The sequence below is a fragment of the Saimiri boliviensis genome, chromosome 2, assembly GCF_048565385.1.
Source record: "Saimiri boliviensis isolate mSaiBol1 chromosome 2, mSaiBol1.pri, whole genome shotgun sequence".
Classification (NCBI taxonomy): domain Eukaryota; kingdom Metazoa; phylum Chordata; class Mammalia; order Primates; family Cebidae; genus Saimiri; species Saimiri boliviensis.
The window spans coordinates 159,406,366-159,419,616 of NC_133450.1; the positions used below are offsets into that span (position 1 = coordinate 159,406,366).

Below are 13,251 nucleotides of genomic sequence, written 5' to 3' on the forward strand. Positions count from 1 at the left end.
AAATATTTATTTCAGAGGTCATGACTCAAATTCAGGAGTTTAGATTCAAGTTTTGCTGTGAGCTAGCCACAAAACCATAGGTAAGATTCATCACCTCTCTAGGTTTCAGTTTTGTCATTTGTAAATTGAGAAGGATCAAATTCAGAAGGGCAAACAGGTCTCATCTCAGGCACAGGCATTTCTGGAACATAGATGAGGATGATTTGGAGGACAATTCCCAGGCAAGAAGTGTGTTGGCTGATGAATGATATTGCCTTTGATGTGGGATGGGGAGAAGTCATGGGTCCTGGCCATATAGTTGCTAAATGTGGAGTAGATGCTCATTTTTTAAAAAAAGTTCATTTATCAGTATTTCCATTTATCTTTGCCATATACATAAACATTTTAATACTTATATAATTTAATACTCACATAATGCTGATATATTATTTAATGTCCATGTTTCAGTTGCATTCAACATTATTTTCTGATTTATCTAAGTCTTCATAATTATGTTTACATTTTATGTAGCTATTAAATAATGATCAACAGTGATGAAAAAAAGGCTCATTTTTGTTTAGTATGTTTTATGATTTTGTCAAGTCAAATACCAACGTGTTAGGTTTTTGTTTGTTTGTTTGTTTTGAGACAGAGTCTTGCTCTGTCACCCAGGCTGGAGTGCAGTGACATGATCTCGGTTCCTTGCAACCTCCACCTACCAGGTTCAAACAATTCTCCTGTCTCAGCTTCCTGAGTACCTAGAACTACAGGTGCACGTCACCATGCCTGGCTAATCTCTGTATTTTTAGTAGATACGGGGTTTCACCATATTGGTCAGGCTGGTCTCAAACTCCTAACCTCAGGTGATCCACCCGCCATGGCCTCCCAAAGTGCTGGGATTACAGGTGTGAGCCACCACAGCTGGCCCCTGTTAGGTTTTAATAGGCTTTTTAAGTTCCTCCCTATAAAGCTGCTTATCAGTTATTACTTCTTTATCGAGAACAAATTTAATATTTTGGTTTATATCTCCTAAGAAGAAAACTGTCAGGACACAAAAATACTGATTTGAGGAATGAAGAGATGGCTGCATTGGGCCATCTCTGAGGGGAATGCCTCCCCCACCAACACCAGTGCCATACTTATCCCTTCCCATGAGCTGCTTCCCACTTTTGTGCCTTTGCTTGTGTTGGTTTTGCTTTCGGAATGTCCTCCCCATTCCTTCTTACTTGTCCAAATCCCAACTTTTGGCATGGTCTACTTTAAGATATAGTAATGATGAACTTTTTTATCATAACACCAGGCTTCTGTTCTAAAACATTAGAAGTGTGTCTGGACTAGCTCATTTAATCCTCATGGTAATCTTCTAAGGTATTCACTCCCTGCTTCCCATTTTATAGATGAGGAAGCAAAGCATGAGGAGGTTAACTAACTTGCCAAAGGTCGTATGGCTAATAATATAAGGGCCAATAAATTGAATCAGCAATCCAGGTGTCCAAGTCCAGAATCCACAGCCATACACTATACTCTGCTTTTTAAAATTTTAATTTATTTTTTATTTTTTTTTAGAGACAGGGTCTTGCTGTATCACCCAGGTTGGCATGCAGTGGTATGATCATGGCTCACTGTAGCCTCAGCTTTTCAGGCTCAAGCAATCTTTTCACCTCAGCCTCCTGAGTAGCTGGGACTACAGGAGCATGCCACCATACCTGGCTTTTTAATTTTTTTTTTTTTAGAACTGGGGTCTCACTCTGTTGCCCAGGCTGACTTTAAACTCCTGGGCTCAAGCAATACTCCTGCTTTGGCCTCCTGAGGTGCTGGGATTCCAGGCATGAGCCACTGTGCCCAACCTACATACACTATACTCTCTTGCTTAATCTGTTTAAGACTCTCTCCCCTGACTCATACCTTTTTATTTTTCTGCATTGTATACAGAGTCTATACCACTCTTAAGCACATGATTACAGCATTATTTTCTGGCTGCTTTTATGTGTCAATATTTTATGTCCACCTGGTCAATATAATAAAGTAGGATATTAGTGTTAATACAAATATATGGTATTTGGTGTTTGTCTTGTCTGTTTATCAATGCTTCTTATAGTTTATTATATGATAAATTTAAAAGAAGGTGTCTTGTTTTGACCAAATTTGATTCAATACTAAAAAAGAATATCAAAATAAATTTTGTTGAATTTTAGTTGAGTCTATCAACTCAAAAAAGAATAACCTAAAACAGTAATAAGTTTCAGAGCATTTTTTAAATTACTGATTTTATGAGTATAAAAACACAAAAATAATTGAGAATCCATTGCCCAGAACTGCTATGGTTAAGACTTTAATATTGCTCAGGCCCAGACAGCTCAGGGCTTTGACGTTCCCACACCCATTCTCTGCCATCCCAGTTCTACTTCACCTCAAAACCATTCATTGTGAAGAGGGCATACAGCTCTAGGCTACCCAGGAGCCAGCCCACACTCTCATATTACGACTCAGCATTGTGGGAAATGGAGTCTTGGAACGTGGCCTAGGTGTGTCCCTTGCATGTACTTCTGACAAGACTTTTATTCAAGATAATATTTTCTCTTACCACTTAAGAAGCAAAGGGCTTCGTGCCGGGCGCGGTGGCTCAAGCCTGTAATCCCAGCACTTTGGGAGGCCGAGGCGGGTGGATCACGAGGTCAAGAGATCGAGACCATCCTGGTCAACATGGTAAAACCCTGTCTCTACTAAAAATACAAAAAAAATTAGCTGGGCATGGTGGCGCGTGCTTGTAATCCCAGCTACTCAGGAGGCTGAGGCAGGAGAATTGCCTGAACCCAGGAGGCGGAGGTTGCGGTGAGCCGAGATCGCGCCATTGCACTCCAGCCTGGGTAACAAGAGTGAAACTCTGTCTCAAAAAAAAAAAAAAAAAAAGAAGCGAAGGGCTTGCTGGTTTTGCTTCACTAACCAGCAACTGAAGCAAGACCTGATTTATGAAAACACCCAGCAGAGCTCAGTATTAGTGCTGTTTCACTATTTCCTGGATCTCTTGCCTTTGTGCACATGATAGAACTGCACTTCTCTGTAATTAATTTGTAGTTAAATGTGGTCATGTAACTCGCTTTGGTCAATTAACTGTAAGCAAGGTGAGACGTGTTATTTCTGGGTAGAAGATGTAAGAGTTGGCATATGCTTTGCCATATTTTCTTTATCCATCTGGCATGGTAACCAGTCACATTCTAGGTATAAACTGCTACATCAGTCTCAGTCTCTGAGTAACTAAAATTAACAGAATTCCCTGCTGACCCACAATGTATGTGGAACACGAGCAAGAATAAGCTTTTGTTTTTTTATATTGAGATATTGGAGTTGTTTGTTCCTACAGCATAACCTAGTTTAATACAACATGGATAAAACTGAAGCCTATAATAAATAGACCCTACATTGCCATTTAAACTTCCATTTCTGAGGAATAATAATGTAGGGAAATACTTTCTATATAATAGAAAATAGAAAATTTGCAAGATAACAATATACTTATGTATCATTCATGTTCTGTTAAAAAATGTTATGTAGATTCACCATATTTCTTTCCTCCAGAAAAATAGAAGTAAAAACATGAAAATGCCTGGAATCATGTCTTCAAATTATGGAACCATGTACTGTTTTTTACTTTTATGTTTTCTGAATTTTTGTTGTACTTTACTACATTTTTGAGTGCCCTGGTGTATTGCTTTTAAGATGAAGAACAATACTTTCTGAAGCCATTTCAACCATCCCCACTCACCTGTCTAGATCCCAGTAGTCAGATATATTACACAGGACTCTTCATCAAGTCCTTCTCAACTTTAGGAAGGGCAGTGCTATACCTTCTTTAAAGGACACCTACAAATGTTTTAGTTGCCTTTCAAAGATTTCTAACACAGCTAAATGTGATGGATATGCTCTAAGGATATAAGAGCTGAAGTGACTTGCATAAGGTCATCTTATAATTTACTGTTAGAACTGGAGCTAGAACTCAGACCCACTGAGTCCTTGTCCGTGACACACTGCCCTTTTCATTTGTGGAAGTTCTTCTTGTATCTAACTTTACTTGTTCTGCTACTTGGGCTTATGCCATTCTCCCTCTTAGGCAGACAAGCAGTCAAACAGTAAAACTTTAGGAGTGGATTCTGATACCATAGATGTGTATCATGTATCCTTAAAAAAATAGTTATTACCATCATCAAGCCATAGTTAGAGTTTACAGACAATGTATCCTACCTCATTTCATAGATTATGACATTGGGGGCTAAGAGAGATTAAGTGACTTTCTTGAGTGAAACAGTAGCAGACCAAAAAAGTCTTATGATTCCAAGTATAGTGTTACTCATTCGTTTATTCATTCATTTACTCACAAATGTGTATTAAGTGTCTGCTATTTGCAAGACCCTGTCAGGCCATGTGGGAAATTGATGAATTTGTCAGTCATCCAAGATTCTTACAATTAAGTATTATAGATAAGGTACTCAAGATCCAGTTCACATTCACATAATTTAGGTTAAAATGAAAAGAAGCCAGCTTTCTATATGCTTTTGGTCCAGTCTTTATGTTTCTTTTGTTTTGTTTGTTTTCATGAGTATCCTGTCTTCCTTCTAAGAATTTCCACCTGAGAACTGACCACAGCATCAGTATTCCACAGGGGTGTGTTTCCTTTCCCCTTTTCCATTTCAGTGGTTTCCTATTTCTTTTTCTTTTGCTATTATAAACTTTTTGCAAAGGAAATATTAAACAGAACTCCTACACATCAAGCAAATTAAGATAGTGGTAAAGTTAGAGTGGAGGTATAATGATTCTACCATAGGTCCCTACAAAGGCCTCTAAGGTAAGGGTCCCCAACCTCTGGGCTGCAGACTGGTACCAGTCCCTGGCCTGTTAGGAACTGGGCCACATAGCAGGAGGTGAGTGGCAGGTGAGCGGGCATTACCGCCTGAGCTCTGCCTCCATTAGATTCTCACAGGAGCATGAACCCTCTTGTGAACTGCACATACAAGGGATCATATGTGCATAATCTAATTTTCATTAGATTATGAAAATCTAACGTCTGATGATCTGAGGTGGAACAGTTTCATCCTGAAACCATACCCTACCCCCACTGCCACACCTGGTCCACGGAAAAATTGCCTTCCATGAAACTGGTCCTTGGGGCCCAAAAAGTTGGAGACCACTGCTCTAAGATACCTTGTGCTTCTTGGAACATATTTGGAAAATCATGTAGCTCTCAAATTATTCCTATATCCTGAAGAACTACCTTACTTATCAATCCTCAGAAATGCCCATCCCATGTCAGGCAACTTCACAACTTTCTGGAGCGAGCACAGCCATCTCAGGGAGGGAGGAGGGTGCTATAAGCAAGAGGAGTCACTAACAGCTTCACTCACCTGTGCCCATGAATTTTTAATGGTGTGAAAAGTCGGTGTATTTTTTATGGTTTTTTATGGCTCATATAAGAGGGACAAACAATACACAAAAATTCAGAGATGGGGACAAATATCATTTTAAGCTGGGGATAATCAGGGAAGAAGAAAGGTTTCATGGAAGAGGTGACCTTTGAACCAGGAAGATTTGGAAACAGCAGACTATTCTAGATAGAGGGGACACTGAGAGGAAGGGCAGAGGTGCAGGAAGGTGTGGGGCATCTGCAGGAAAATGCATGTGACCCTGTTCAGAGAGAAAGTCAGGTGTGAGATAAAGGGGAAAGACCGTTAGGGGCCACATTGTAAACCATGAATTCCAAGCAAAGATTAGATTTTACTTACTAGGCATGAGTCCTTCAGTTAGGTCCTAGCAGGAAATGGAGGGTATGCTTAGAATAGGTAACTGAGGAAGTTCAGTGAGGAGATTATTTACAAAGGTATGTGCAGCATAAAAGGAAACCAGCAAGGGATGCTGAGCATGACAGGATGCAACAGCAGGCAGGGAAGGTGACTATCCTTAGGACTGAAGGAGAAAGAGGAGGGAGCAGTTCCCAGAACCCTAGTAAAAAATGGCAATGAGAAAGATCCACCTGTGTGTTTAACAGAGCGACAAAGTCAACGGACAACCTGTCTTAGAGGTTGCTGAGGAATAGGTCCCCCAACCTCACTCTTAACTTACTGCAACCCTCTTTCTTCCCTAGACTGAGCCCAGTCAAAGCCAGAGGGAGGAGTCCAGTGATGCAATCTACACCGTCATCATCCTGGGGCATGAATAGAGCACAGCAGGGGGATAATGAGTCTGCAGAAACTAATAGAAATATCTGACACAATAGAGGACTATGAGAGGTTTTGAATAGGAGAGGCCCCTAAAATGTGCTCCAATATTACTGAGCTGTGTGGTCCACAGAATGGAAGAGGAACGGCTCTTGCAATAAGTCTGAGGAGAGAAGCTGGACTTGGACTAGGGTAATGGTAAAAACTGTGCAGAGAAAGGTTTTAAACCACACTGCTTCCAGCTCAATGAACTTTTTTTTTTTTTTAAAGTAGTTTCTCAATCAAATTTTGGGGAGGTTATGTATTTTCTAATCATAAAAAATGGTTTTTCTCATTTGTGGGCTTTTCTCCCCAGATCTGAACCCGTGGTCTTGGGAGCCAGGCTGACCTGATGGGACATCTAAAAAAGCTTCTGGACTCTAAACAAGAATTCGTTGGCCTGCAGAGCTTGCCATTTGCACTTTTCAAATGCCTTTGGATGACCCAGCACTTTAATCTGAAACCTGCAACAAGACTAGCCAGCATCTGGCTATGACACCTGCCTGCCCCTTCACTGATCTGAACTCACCTCTGCAGCCTATGGCTCTGAGCAAGCACTACTGCACTTTACAAAATTACCCCACTGGATCCTGGAACCACAGAATTCCTTGAGGCTGCTTCTTGCTGCCAGACTGAAAGCAAAAGGAATTATTTCCCCTCAAGTTTTCTAAGTGATTTCCAAAAGCAGAAATGTGTGGAAATTTTCAGTTAGAGAAACAGATGGGTTGCCAATAGAGTTATTTTTTATCTATAGCTTCTTCTGGGTATTAGAAGAGCCTATCGAGACTATGAGCTCATAGACAGGGTTTTGCACAAACTCAAATCATAATTGACATGTTTTATGGCTTACTGGAATCTTGATAGCACTGAAATTATTCTAATTAACAGAGTGCATTTAAATATACATTAAGTTCACAAATTGTGGAGTAAAGACATCAAGCTTTTTTTGAGGTCTAAATCACAAAGCATTTGTTTTAACCTGTAATGGCACCATGTTTAATTGTGTTTTTTTTTAAACTACATATTTCCTTTAAAAATTCTTGTTTTTTAAACTTTTTTTCCATAGGAATCAATTACACGCAGTCAAAAATATTTGATATGATCATATGTTGTATCTGCAGCAACTTCAGATGAGTAGCTAAAGACAAAGCCCCAAACTAAGGCTCTTTTCTGGCCCTCTATATGACTTTAAACTTGACCTTTCAGTGCCTCCGTTTCCACATCTGTGACACAGCAATGCTAAGCAGTCAAGGTCTTTGAAAAATGGCACTATGGAAATCCTGCAAGATCCCACTACATATGTGTGGAGCAGGAGGGTAACTCGGCTACAGTAACAGCTTAAATTTGTTAAATTTGCTCTTTATTCTGGAGCCATGAAGCTCAGAGCATTAGCTGGCCCTTGAACTATTCAAATGGGCACATTAGCTAGTATAACAGACTTAGGTAGATGGGCCTAAAGCAAGCTCCTTAACTGGGCAAAATTTGGGACTTATGAGAATGAAAGGGTGTGAAATTGAGTAACAGACAAATCATACATCTCAGTTTCTCAATTCTCTATGTAAATCAGAGAATGCCTTTAAAGAATAAAACTCAATTGTTACTCTTCAACATTCTCCACATATTCTACTTTTGGCTAAGAGATTTGCTCAGGGTCTTGCAGGTTAGTAAGTTTAATATCCTATCATGCCATTTGGCTCCCAAAGGTTTGAAGGCCTTTGAGGCAAATTTGGATGTAATTTTCAGCAGGGTTGGGTCCTAGGGATGCTTGATCTGGGGTTCCTAACGGAAGAGGAGCACTTCCCAACACTGCAGAGATCAGAGCAGGAGACAAGGCCTTCCCTGGAAGCAAGCCCACCTATGCTACCCCTTCCCCACCCATGCCCCAGATATGTGACTGGCATGCTGAATGCTTGGGTGGTTTTGTTTAACTCTGTTAGGAACCCAGTGTCATAACGGCTTCTGTCAAAATATTTCCATCTTTGTTCCCAGATTGGGGCTATCTTTTAGAATACCAAATAGGGAGAGGGCAACCTAGCTGTAGTGTCCTCAAGTCCGGGTTCTGTCAGGGGAGAAAAACATAAGGCATTGTATCTTAGCTTCAGAAATTTTCTATACTACGGCATGTCATCTTAACACTTAACATTTATCAAGTACTTGCTATTGCCCTATACTGTTAAGCATTTTACACATGCTATTGGAATGAATCATCTCCAGCCCCTCTAAGAAAGACATTATTACTGACTCCATTTTACAGATAAGGAAAGTGAGGCACAGAGAGGTTAAGTAATTTGGTTAAGGCTGCTTGTTCAGTTTGAAACAGATGGAAATTGAGCAACAAACTTATATTTTTTATTACACCACATAATGTGCCTGATTTCCTATGATATGGGGTTTAAGGTGGTATTATACTGGTTACACATACTGTGTGATCTCTTTGCTGGTCAATAATTAATTTCAGAAACAACAGATGCTGGCTAAGATGTGGAGAAATGGAACACTTTTACACTGTTGGTGGGAGTGTAAATTAATTCAACAATTGTGAAAGCCAGTGTGGTGATTCCTCAAGGATCTAGAACCAGAAATACCATTTGACCCAGCAATTGCATTACTGAGTATATACTCAAAGGATTATAAATACTTCTACTATAAAGACACATGCACATGTATGTTTATTGCAGCACTATTTACAATAGCAAAGAGTTGGAACCAACCCAAATGCCCATCAGTGATATACTGGATAAAGAAAATGTGGCATATATACACCATGGAATACTATGCAGCCAAAAAAAAAAAAAGGATGAGTTCATGTCCTTTGCAGGGACATAGATATAGCTGGAAACCATAATCTTCAGCAAATTAACAGGAGGAGAAAACCAAACACTGCATGTTGTCACTCATAAGTGGTTGTTGAGCAATGAGAACACATGGACCCAGGGAGGGGAACATCATGCACAGGGGCCTGTCAGCAGGGGTAGGGTTAAAGGGGAGGGAGAGCATTAAGACAAATACCTAGTGCATGCAGGGCTTAAAACCTAGATGATGGGTTGACAGGTGGAACAAACCACCATGGTACTCGTATGGCTATGTAACAAACCTGCACGTTCACCAAATGTATCCCAGAAATTAAAGTTAAAAAAAAAAAGAATTAATTTCACTCTTTCCCAGGGAAGTACTATTGTGGGTTCTGGTATCAGAGATTCAAACCCTAGCTCAACTAGGTATGAGTTATACAATTTTGAACACATTGGTTGACCTCTAAGCATCAGTTTATTTCAATATAGTGAGACCTAGCAGGGCAAGGTGGCTCATGCCTGTAATCCCAGCACTTTGGGAGGCCAAGGTGGGTGGATCACTTAAAGCCAGGAGTTTCAGACCAGCCTGGTCAAAATGCTAAAATACCATCTCTACTAAAACTACAAAAATTAGCTGGGATGGCAACATGTACCTTTAATCCCAGCCACTCAGGAGACTGAGGCAGGAGAATTGCTTGAACCTAGGAAGTGGAAATTGCAGTGAGCTGAGATCACACCACTGTACTCCAGCCTAGGTGACAGAGCAAGACTCTGTCTCAAAACAAACAAACAACCTATACACACACACACACACACACACACACACATATATGTGTGTGTGTATGTGTATACACACATATATATATATGCATAGTGTGTATGTGTTTATATATATATAAATATATACATACATATGTACATATATATATATATATATATATCCCCATATGGTTTCCATATATATAGGTATGGTGGCACATGCCTGTAATCCCAGCTACTCTGGAGGCTGAGGCAGGAGAATCACTTGGAAGGCAGAGGTCACAGTGAGCTGAGATCAGCCTGGACAACAAAGCAAGATTCCATCTCAAGAAAAAAAAATTAAAGGTACTTAACACTTTAAATTTTTTTAATTTAGCATGTATGGCACAAGGTAAAATGCCTGATAAATATCAAGTATCATTAGCAATTTCCCTATGTACCATCCATAGTCCTGGGACATTATCAAGATAATCTATCTGCAGATTTCTCCTAAGGGAGCAATAAGCTTTACTGTCCAAGAAATTTCTAGCCTAAGTATATCAGATAGCTTTGTGTCCCGGGGTTCTCCCATACATGCTACATTCTGCAGCAAAGTCAAAATGCTCACTGGTGCCGAGATTTGCCTTATATTCTTTCCTCCACCCAGAATACCTTCTTTCTGGGACCTCAATTCTCCCTGGCAAAATCCTATCCATCCTTTAGACACCAGCTCTGCCAGCGAATAATTTCTGATTTTCTCTGACTGAATATGAACTCTTTGCTTTGGGAGCAACAATGCTTTCTTTATCTGTTTGTAAAGCAGTTATCTTTCCCAGTTTTTTTATTATGAGGATCTGAGCACATGTTTTATCATCCCCTTGGACTCCTAGAGAGCAGGGAAAGAGTGAGATTTTTGTCATGTTTCTGGTATGTGATACATACCTCATGCATGATCACCTCTGATACTCATTATATATTAGGAAAATGGCTACTATTAACACTTTTACTTTTTATCACTTGATATAATGGGCTAAAACGTATATAATGACAATTCTTAAAAGACTTAGATGAGTTCTAATCTGTTTAAAAAAATATAAGTACCTTTTACAAAGGGAACAAAAATAGCATTCAGGAGAATTTGAGGAATTGAGAAAGAAAAAACAAACAAAAATCACCTATGATGTCATCACCCAAGCACGAACACTTTCATCTTTGTTGTTTGTTTTTGCTCTTTGTCCATTTATGTATTTAAGTTTGGCTATAGTTCCAACATGTTAAAAAATTTTGTGCCAGGTGCAGTGGTTCATGCCTGTAATCCCAGCACTTTGGGAGGCCAAGGCGAGTGGAACACCTGAGGTCAGGAGTTAGAGACCAGTCTGACCAACATGGAGAAACCCTGTCTCTACTAAAAATACAAAATAAGCTGGGAGTGGTGGTACATGCCTGTAATTCCAGCTACTTAGGAGGCTGAGGCAGGTGAATCATTTGAACCTGGGAGGCAGAATTTGCAGTGAGCCAACATCATGCCATTGCACTCCAGCCTGGGCAACAAGAGTGAAACTCCATCTCAAAACAAAACAAAAAAAATTATCATCTACCATAAGCTCACACTTAGGTGCTGACAAGTGTGAGCTTATGGTAGATATCCTATATATCACTTTTAATGGCTGCATAATATTCTATTGAGTGGCTGTGACAAAATTGAATTAACTGCTTCTGGGGTTTTTCTGCCACTTTAGTCACAAGCTTTTGTGCTGGATATCCTCCATTTGACCCTCCAGATCCACTCTCCAGTCTTCTCCTCCCTGCTTTAGGTCCTATAAAGCTGACTTGTATGGACTGTATCAATAGGCTCCCTTGTCCTCTGGCTTTTGATTATATTCAGCCAATGGGGACACTGGCAGGAGATCAGAGGATGGGACAATGGCAATGCTGGGGTATTTATTTTCCAGGCTCTTCCTCTCCAGGGTCACTGCTGGCTGGATAATTCTCTCAACTAAGGTCACAGCTGTTGTTGAATAACCCTTTACACATGGCTCCATCTGCCTCTGGGTTCCAGTAACTGCTCTCTCCCATCCCCTTTTCACGTCTGAGTGCCTACGTGCACACATACACATGCAGGAACACGCACATGGACACACACACACACACACACACACACACACACACACACACACACAGAGCTGTTCCTGTGATCCTTTGGGTACTGCACTATTCCTTAGAGTACCCTACACCTGGCCCACACGTCTGCAAAGAGTCTTTTTAATTAAATAGTCCTCAGATTATGCAGTTCAATGTTCTAACTGATATATCATGCTATTTCAGATAACGCATGTCTTTTTACATTTCATTTCATTAGGACAGGTACCTGAGAAAGGAATTGTGGAGTCAAAGAATGTGAACATTTCAGGCTCTTGAGTCATATTGTCAACTTACTTTCGAAAAGGATCTGTTTGCATTGCCACCAGTGTGTCCTTCCATCATTGGATATTTTAAAATATAATTTTGCTAAATCAATAGGTTAAAAAATGGTACGTTATAATTTAAGTTTTCATGTCTTAGATTATTATCCTCAAGTTTGCTTCTAAATTCTAGTTCTTGCTGTGCACATTGTTATTTTGGAGTTTGTCCATGTTTCAATCATTCCTCCCTTCCCCACTCATTCTCTAGCTCAGGCGTCCCCAAACTTTTTACACAGGGGGCCAGTTCACTGTCCCTCAGACCGTTGGAGGGCCGCCACATACTGTGCTCCTCTCACTGACCACCAATGAAAGTGGTGCCCCTTCCCGAAGTGCAGCGGGGGGCCGGATAAATGGCCTCAGGGGGCCGTATGCGGCCCGCGGGCCACAGTTTGGGGATGCCTGCTCTAGCTGTATGATCTATTTCCTTCATAATTCAATTTTTTAGAAGATCAATTTTTGAAAGCCTCAATGTCTTCATCTACTTACAGACATCCTAAAAATAACACCTCTATCACAGAATTATTGTGAGAATTAAATGAAAATAAGCATGTAGCATAAAAGAAGCATCCAAGAAACATGAATTTTTTCCTCAATAATTATGTATGGAGTTCAATTAACAAATTATGTCTATTTTTTGGAAAATATTGTGTCAATTTTCTTTCAAGTTTATATTGAAACTTACCTTATAAAATAATATTATAGGTGAGCAGAACAATTCAGTATTATCCAGATTTGTCTTTATATATTATGTGACTTCAGAAGATTCATAATCTTTTTAAGCCAAAATCTTTAAAAGCTTTATTTATTTTTTTTTTTGAAACAGGGTCTCACTCTGTTTCCCAGGCTGGAGTGCAATGGTGCAATCATGGCTCACTGCAGCCTTGACCTCAGACTCAAGTGATTCTCCCACCTCAGCTTCCTGAGTAGCCGGGATTACTGGCACATACCACCATGTCCAGCTAATTAAAAATTCTATTTAACAATTATTAGTTATGAAACAGTTAAGTAAAATATACTATAATTCATTCCAGTTTT

At 39.9% G+C, this 13,251-nt stretch overlaps 1 protein-coding gene across 2 annotated transcripts in view; it reads left to right on the forward strand.

The window, feature by feature from the left end:
- PDCD1LG2 (programmed cell death 1 ligand 2) overlaps positions 1-7,832 on the forward strand; it is a 53,849-nt gene extending 46,017 nt beyond the window's left edge. For both annotated transcript variants that reach the window (XM_003928181.3, XM_074394778.1), the window contains one exon: positions 6,541-7,832. The gene's annotated coding sequence lies outside the window, so the exon portion shown is untranslated. The remainder of the gene's footprint in view (positions 1-6,540) is intronic.
- The last annotated feature ends 5,419 nt before the right edge of the window (positions 7,833-13,251 follow it).